The following is a 7,238-nucleotide window of genomic DNA, read 5'->3' on the forward strand; positions in this document are numbered from 1 at the left end:
ATTTTCTTAGGTGGGTCATATATATTGCTATTTCCTATTTTTATCTTTTATGATGTAGTCTTGGTATAGTCCCCAGGTTCTTGTGCAGATTGAAGCCAGCCTGGGAAACAGAAGCGGGCACAGGAAGGCACGCCTGCCATCCCAGATGAGGCAGAAAAATAGGAGGATGGCAGCTGCAGCTCCTGCCTAGAGCAGAAGCAAGTTCCTTTTTCCACCATGACCAGCACAGAAAAGATTGCAGGCCGGACTCATTGCTAGAGGAAAGTCAGCCTCGTAAATGTGAGAACCTGAGTGCAAAACTTCATCCAAACCACGATTTGTAATGTCTCTCAATAGGGTGCTTGTTGCTGCTTTAATATTGATGCCATTTTTGTTATCACCACCACATGTCAACTTGGCACACATTTCAGTTCAGATGGATATGAAATCCATGAGGCATGACATTTACCATATGCACTCCTATTCATTTTCAACATGCATCTATCTGGCTGACAGAATGACCCTATCAGGATCCCAGATCACCATGAATTTTCCCATAAAGGAATGCCAAAACAAGTAACTCAACAGAGTCAGCAATGAACAGAGTAATTACCTAATCCCAAATCCTGTCAACAACATCCTGCCTCTGACATTTGGCCTTCAAACATCAAGAATAATGAAGACACTGCTAGATACAAATAGGAATGTTTTGGGCCTATACAACAGCTCTGAAGAAGGGAGTTTTTCAGGTTGATTCTCAAGTTCAAAAGAGGAATTCAGAGTGAATAAAGATCTCTAGTAAAGGTAAATTCATGAATGTTGATGGTAACTAGGACTTTTTCTTTTCTACATAGGAAACATATGGCCTGACTTATGTAACTGTAACCCCTCTGTATATCTCCTTTATAATAACAATAAAATAATAAAGTATAGAAGGCAGCCATACATAATACACCAATTCCCCAAAATAAAATTCAATTTTTTTTAAAAAAAGAAAGGTATGTCACCTGAATCCCTCAGTGGTCATGTATTGAGACACCTTATACATGCAGGCAGAAGTTTATGAGTTACAAGGATGAAACACAGAACTTTACACATGTGAGCCAGGCCTTCTACGGACAGCCACTGTCCAGTCCAATCCATAAAATGATTTTTTAACCCAGCAATCACAATGTCTTGTGAGGAAGGCAGGAAGGGCTTGCAGAAATAAAGTCTGCAATCAAATGGATGAACCAAATCCACAAACCCCACAAAATAATCTAGCTATGGAAATCCAACAGATCACAACCACGATCTCCCTGCTATGATGGAAAGAATTCCAGCATAGGCTGCTGCTTTTCCTGTTGCTCGTCGCTCCTTCACAGTGGCTTCTGTGAAGAAGACAAGGCAGTACAGGGACCCATCACGGCTAGGCCTTGCCCACAGGGGGCCTAAAGGATCCTTGTGTGTGTAGAAAATCCTTGTGTGTGTAGAAAGGCTTGAACCTCAGGGCCTGTACACTGTCCCTTAGCTTTCTTTGCCCAAGGCAGGAGTTTTGTCCAAAATGGAGTTGCAATTCCATCTTTTTAGCGTTCATCTTTGGGGCAGTTAGTAGGAAATAAAAGAGTGCAATGGACTTTCCTGCCCAGGCTTGTGGGGGAACACCGATCCTCGGTTCTCAGAGCAGATTATTTTCCAGAGAGCTCAGTACCCTAGGACGCTGTGGCAGTGAGAGGGTCTCCAGGTGCTCTGTACAACACACAGGAGGGCCAGACGCAGCCCAGCCATTTGACCTCTGGTCACCCATCTCTGAGCTGCTGGTCCTGGAGCCTAGCACCTCTCCTCCCTGAACAAACCTTGGAGGTCACTTCAGGGTCTCACCTCTTTCCTCTGCCAGGGTGCTCAGCACTGTGGAAGCTCACTCTTCCCTCTGGGCCATTGTGGTCTCTCAGGGTCCAGGGTGGCTACTCCTGAGTCCAAGCACCCTGGGAGATAAATGCTGGAGAGCGCCTCAGCCCTCACAGCTGTGGGCCTCTCAGACAAGTGCCACCCACTGGGGACTCCTGCTCTTGGGACTTGTTCCTCTTGCACTGTTCCTGCCCTTTGGGGTTAGGAGCTACAAAGGGTGGGTTAGAGCCTTGCTTTACTGAAGTGGATGGATCATGGAGGGCTGAAAATAAAGAAGGACACGTGTGGCAAGGGAAAAGAAAAACACAGTGTAAGTTAGAATTCCTGCTGACCATCCCTAAGTTCCGCCTCAAGGGTGGTACCAGCTGGGAATGACAGTTACTGCCCAGCTTCCTAACAGAGTATAGGGGACCCTAGGAGACAGACCAGGGCCATTTTTCCTGCATCCCTTGTGGGAAACTTGGCCTTGTCAACTTTGCTGGCAATAAACTTCTTTTGCTCTGTGTGACCTTGTCTGCATGGTCTTCTGGGTTAATTTCCTTTCACTGATGCCTGTGACTTGGACAGATTCCCCGGTGATTTTGCTTCTTGTCTACTTTGTGGGGTCCAATCAGCTGTCCCAGGACCGAATCCACAGTAAGCCAACCCAGAAGTTTGTTGAGTTAGCTTCCTTTTAGCCAAAAGCCTTCATCCTATATAATAGCAGAAGAATTGCCCTCACTCCCAGGATAAGGGACCATTTAAGCTGTGGGCTCAGAAGCTGATTTCCATAAGGGCATTACAGGGAGAAAATCCCTGCGCCAGGTTTCAAGAGCCTTACTCCAGGGGCCCATGAAAGTCAAGAGACTGAGCAACTGCATGTGAGGATCTACTGGCTGTTGTTCCCTCTGTACCAGCTGAACAGAGTGCTACCAAGGCCTCTGGGTCTCCACCATGGGAGGGGCACAATCTAGCATTCCTTAGGATTCTCCTGTGGGCTGTATCTTAACCTCAAGATTTTTGGTTTTGGTTTTTGTTTTGTGGGTCATGGGGCTTGAACAGTGCCTGGGCACTGTCCCTGAGCTCTTCAGCTCAAGCCTACCACCCTATCTCTTGAACCACAGCCCCACTTCCCATTTTCTAGTGATTAATAGGGGATAAGAGTCTCACATTCTTTAGTGCCCAGGATGTCTTTGAACCTCAGTGCTCAGATCTCAGCCTCCTGAGCAGCTAGGATTTCAGGCCTGAGTCACCACGCCCAGCTTCAAGATTTTTTTTTTTTGCCAGTCCTGGGCTTAGGCTCAGCGCCAGAGTACTGTCCTGGGATTTCTCAAGGCTAGTGCTCTACCAGTTGAGCCACAGAACCATTTCTGCTTTTTTTCTATGTATGTGGTACCAAAAAAATCAAACCTGGGTCTTTGTGCATGCTAGGCAAGCACTCTACCACTAGGCCAAACTCCCGGCCTCAAGATTCTCAAACGTGAAGCAGACATTAACTCTCCCTCACCCAAGGCTATCACTACCCCAAGAAAACACTGATTACTAACTACCCTACCCACTCCACTAAGTCTGAGCTTCTTTCCTTTTTGGGTTTGGCCCTGGATTCCCAAGAACTCTTTCCTAGCCTATCCCTTATATGAAGCAGCTAGGGGTCACCGAGGAATTCCTTTTATGCCTTTCCTCTCTTGTTTCTCCCTTTAGGAGACTTCAGCAGGCCTTGTTACAGGCCCTGGACCTCAGGCAGCCATATCATTCATGCTCATTCTTTTTATTTATTATTATTATTGTATTTTATTGTCTGGACAATGTATGGAGGGGTTACAGTTATATTCGTCAAATAGTGGGTGCATTACTTCTCGAACATTAATACCACTTCTCATGTTTAGGTCCCTCTTTCCCTCCCTCTCCCCCTCCCAATCATCTTGTTTAACCCCTTCCCTTCTCTACTTCAAAGAAATTAATGGATATATAATATACCAGGTAACAAAGTCAGATAGAATAACCACATGAGATTAACCATAAGAGGATAAAAAGAAAAAAGAATAACTATGTACTTCACATAGAACATTAAGAACAATAATCACAAAGATAAATCTTTTGTTTCCGTATCTTAGAGCTCATTTTGTTTAGTCTCATCCAGGCTATTTACATATGGTCATGTAAGATGCTCATTTTTTTTTTCCAGTCATGGGGCTTGAACTCAGGGCCTGAACACTGTCCTGGGTCTTTTCTTGAGGCTAGAGTGCTACCACTTGAGCCACAGCACCACTTCCAGCTTTTTTCTATGTATATGGTACCAAGGAATCGAACCCAGGTCTTCATGCATGATAGGCAAGCACTCTACCACTAGGCCAAACTCCCGGCCCCTCAAGATGCTCATTCTTTTGCACTGGAAATTTTAGGATAACAGATCAGACCTTCATTGGCACTAGCTGTTTACTTATCAAAACATCTAGACCCTATCATTAGGGGATGGGCTCCTTGCCTAGCCCAGTCCTTTGTCTTAATATAGGAATCAAAAGAGTCAACCTTTGGCACCGCCCTTAGCATTCTTTCCCAGAATCACCTCTCTGAGTTGTTAACTTACAAGGGGCTGCATACAATGCATCCCTCCACTGTTCTCTCCCTTTAGGTGTCACTGGTAGAAGAGCCCACTCTAACTTTCCAGCCCTGTCTCCCCTGCTCTGCTTCAGGCTTCAGATTCCCCTTTACCTCCTCCAGTGCTGTCTTCTCACCTTCAGTATCTGTGTACTTTTCTTTGCAAATATGCCGACCCTGTGCCCTCCTCGTTGTCCTCCAGGACCCCATTAAGGCTGGGGACCTGGTGTACTTCTCAAATAATTACCTGCTCCAGGCACCTAGTTCTACCCAGCTTTCTGCCAAGTGGGAAGGACCTTCTACAGTAAATATCTCTACTGAGGACATCTACTCTGGATTTATCTCCATCACATCAAATGCTACCTGCCTGTCATACATCTCTGAGCCAACTGGACCCATGTTCTTTAGGGATAAAAAAAAAAAAGTGGGCCCAGTCCCCTCCAGTCACCAACGAACCAAAGGATCCCACTCTGGATAAGTAACATCTTCAGAACAGCAGCTTCTTGGACCATACCTTGCCCTCTCTCAGCTGGAAGCAGCTTTAGAATTGACCTCCACCAGTACTCCCTGCCTGGTACTGTACATATAAAACAACAAAGCGGGGAATCAAAGTGAGCAAAACACCCCCTTCCCAGACCTAAGCTCTACCCTCGAGGGAGGTACCTGCTGGGCAGGTAGGGTACCTCGATCCTCCATCCTCAGGACAGTATAACTGTTCCCTGGGAGACAGACCAGGCCATTTTTCCTGTCTCTCTTGCAGGAAACTTGGCCTTTCCAGCTTTGGTGAAAAGAAACCTCTTGTTCTATGTGACCTTGTATGCTTGGTCTTCTGGGTTAATTTTCTTTCAGCTGTTCAAATCCAGCCCAGGCATGAAAGTCTGTGAGACTCTTATCTCTAATTAACCACCAAAAAACCAGAAGTGGCACTGTGGCTCAAGTAGTAGAGTGCTAGCCTTGATCTGAAGAGCTTCAGGACAGCACCCATGCCCAGAGTTCAAGTCCTATGACCAAGGGAAAAAAAAGAAAAAAAAAAGTGAAGTATCTGGGGAAATTAGTTTCAGGAGATATTTGTTCTTGTTAGCTTTATTTTATTGGGTGTTGTGTTTGACTTTTTATTCCCCTTGTTTTAGGCCTGATCTCAGAACCAGGTAGCTCTCCTTGAGATCTTTAAGCTTAACGGTAGTGTTCTATAACTTGACCCATAGTTCTGCTTCCAGTCTTCTTTTGTCAGACTTGTGGCTTGAACTTGGGGCCTGGGCAGTGTCCTTGATGTGCTCAAGGGTAGCACTCTATAACACCCAGCACCGCTACCAGCTTTTTCCTATTTATGAGGTACTGAAGAATCAAACCCAGAGCTGCATGCATGCTGTGCAAACCCTCTACCATTGTCACATTCGTGGCCTCAGCATTTTTTTCTTGGTTTTTGTTGATTAATTGGAGATAAAGAGTTTAACAGGCTTTCCTGCCTGTGGAGACTTTAAACCATAATGTTTAGATCTTAGTTTCCCAGGTAGCTAAAATCAGAGTCATGAGACACCAGCTCCAGGCTTTCCATGATGGTTTTGTTTTTTTGTTTTTGTTTTTGTTTTGTTTTCATATATTTTTTATTGTAATTAATAGAAGGGTTATATTATATTCGCCAGATAGAAGGTACATTAATTCACATACATTGATACCATTTCTCATGTCTTGGTCCCCATTTCCCTCCTCCCACCCCTCATCTTGTTTTCCCCCCTTCCTTATCCAATTCCAAATAACCAAATACAAATATATCCAATATATCAGATAACAAAGTGAGATACTGTAACAATATGAGATAACCAAGGGACAGCAAAAGACATGAGAGATAACATAGTACATTAAGGACAACAATCACTCATTATATGGCTTTCGTTTCTATATCCTAGAGGTCCTTTTATTTAGCATCATACTATATGGCCTTATGTATCTAGGTTTTGCTCTATTACAAATGTCTGCTATGCGAGCCCAAGGTTTCTACTGATTATGACAAATGAGGGAAACCATTGAGCCTATGTTCCTTTGAGTCTGGCTTGCTTCACTTAATATGATTTTTTTCTAAGTCTTTCCATTTTCTAACAAATGGGGCGATGTCATTCTTTCTGACAGCAGCATAGAATTCCATTGTGTACAAATACCACAACTTGTTGATCCACTCATCAACTGAGGGACATCTGGGTTGGTTCCATATCTTTGCTATGGTAAATAGTGCTGCAATGATCATCACATCATTGTGCTAGTAGATTTAGTATGCCCTTGTTTCTGGACAATTGGGTAAATGCCTAGTAGTGGAATTGCTGGGTCATAGGGGAACTCAATATTTATCTTTTGAGGAACTGCCATGCTGCTTTCCATAGTGGTTGAATGAGTTTGCACTGCCACCAACAGTGTAGTAGTGATCCCTCCTGGCCACATCCCCTCCAGCATTTGTTGTTATTAGTTTTCTTGATCCTGGCCATTCTAGCTGGAGTGAGGTGGAATCTTAGAGTTGTTTTGATTTGCATTTCTTTTATGACCAGAGATGTTGAGCATTTCTTCATGTGTCTATAGGCCATTTTTGTTTCTTCTTCAGAGAAGACTCTCTTTAAGTCTTTGGCCCATCTTTTAATGGGATGGTTGTTTCTTTGGAGATTAGTTTTGGAGTGATTCAATTTTTGAGTTGTTGATATATTTTAGATATGAGGCCTTTGTCCATTGTATGGTTGATGAAGATCTCCCACTCTGTAGGCTTCCTAATTAATTTACTAGCACAATGATGTGTTTTTTAAAATATAAAA

Source organism: Megascapheus bottae, chromosome 5 (assembly GCF_031878675.1).
Source record: "Megascapheus bottae isolate mThoBot1 chromosome 5, mThoBot2.hap1, whole genome shotgun sequence".
Classification (NCBI taxonomy): Eukaryota; Metazoa; Chordata; class Mammalia; order Rodentia; family Geomyidae; genus Megascapheus; species Megascapheus bottae.